Consider the following 1,399-nt stretch of genomic DNA (forward strand, 5'->3'; position numbering starts at 1 on the left):
GAGCAATGACTGTAGCAATAGGAGCGGTGGGGCTGTGTCCCGCCACACAGCTGCCCGCACAGCTAGCTTTATCTGAAATAATTACACGGAAACTGTATTCTTTTAAACACTGCTTGGCCCATTTCTATCTAGCCTCTTCTAGGCTAATTCTCGCACCTGGACTAGCCCATTTCTTATCATCTGTGTAGCCCATGAGGTGGCTTACCAGGGAGATTCTAGCCTACATTCATCCTAGGTCGGAGCTTCATGGCGTGTCCAGGAGAGGGGAGCATTGCATCTCTGCTCCAGAGAGCAGAGCTGTCGAGTCTGAGCTCCCTACCTCTTCCTCCCAGCATTCTGTTCTGTTTACTCCTCCCACCTATGATTTAACCTATGAGGGCCAAGCAGTTTCTTTATTGCTTAACCAATGAAATCAACAGATTGATATATGACACTCCCACATCAAATGACTCAGTGGTTAAAACACTGCCTGCTCTTACAGAGATCTTGAGTTTGATTCATAGCAGCCACATGGCTACTCATAGCCATTGGTAGTTCTAGTTCCTGGAGACCAGATGCCCTCTTCTGCAAACGACACACATATGGCACATAGACCTACAAGAAGACAACACACACAAAATAATAAAATAATAAAAAGTTAAGCAAAATAAAATAAAGTACAAATTCTTACAAACATTGCCAGTCCTTATGCCTCTTGGTTAATGTTTTCTAATTGGTTTATAATGATCTGATTTACATAACTATGTTATATCGAGTGCTTTCTTGTTGACTTGCTTATATTGATGCATGTTCATTCTCATTATATGCTTAAATGTTTTCCTTTAGACCAAGGTGTTTCACATAGTAGGCAGAGAAAAAATAATGTTGAGTGAATAAGTAATAACCCATCAAATTATTTCAGGTTCAAAATTTAAAAGTGGTGTTCATCTCAAGATTATTAAGACACATGCTCTAAAAGACATAAATCAGTCCCGTACATGCAGTGTGTGGTATAAGCCTTCCTTGAAAGAAGTCTCATGGAGGGAGGCAAACAGAAGGGGGTGTGATAATTTACCATTGGCCTCTGAGTCTTGGCATAGAACTAACATTGTGTCTCTGTGCTGAAGGGTTTCCTGTGTGGTCACTGGCTTCTATGTTATCAGCTCATAGAGGTCGACACCTTTTTCCTTTGAGTCACTTCCTATGGGCTGCACACTTGATTACAGTCATTAAAGAACACGTCCCCTTCCCTCTCTGAAATAAGGTGTGAAATATTATTTTTTTAAAAAAGTAAAATGGTGAGAACATTTCTCCAAGCAAAAGCAGTTTCCCCTTAGATGTGTCACCTATTATGATCTCGCTGAGACATCTATTTGCAGTTGGCTACTTCTTTGTCATGAGGAACAAAGTCGTCATGGAG

This window comes from Microtus oregoni, unplaced genomic scaffold, assembly GCF_018167655.1.
Source record: "Microtus oregoni isolate MIOR12 unplaced genomic scaffold, Mior012 000048F_ref0000485, whole genome shotgun sequence".
NCBI lineage: Eukaryota > Metazoa > Chordata > Mammalia > Rodentia > Cricetidae > Microtus > Microtus oregoni.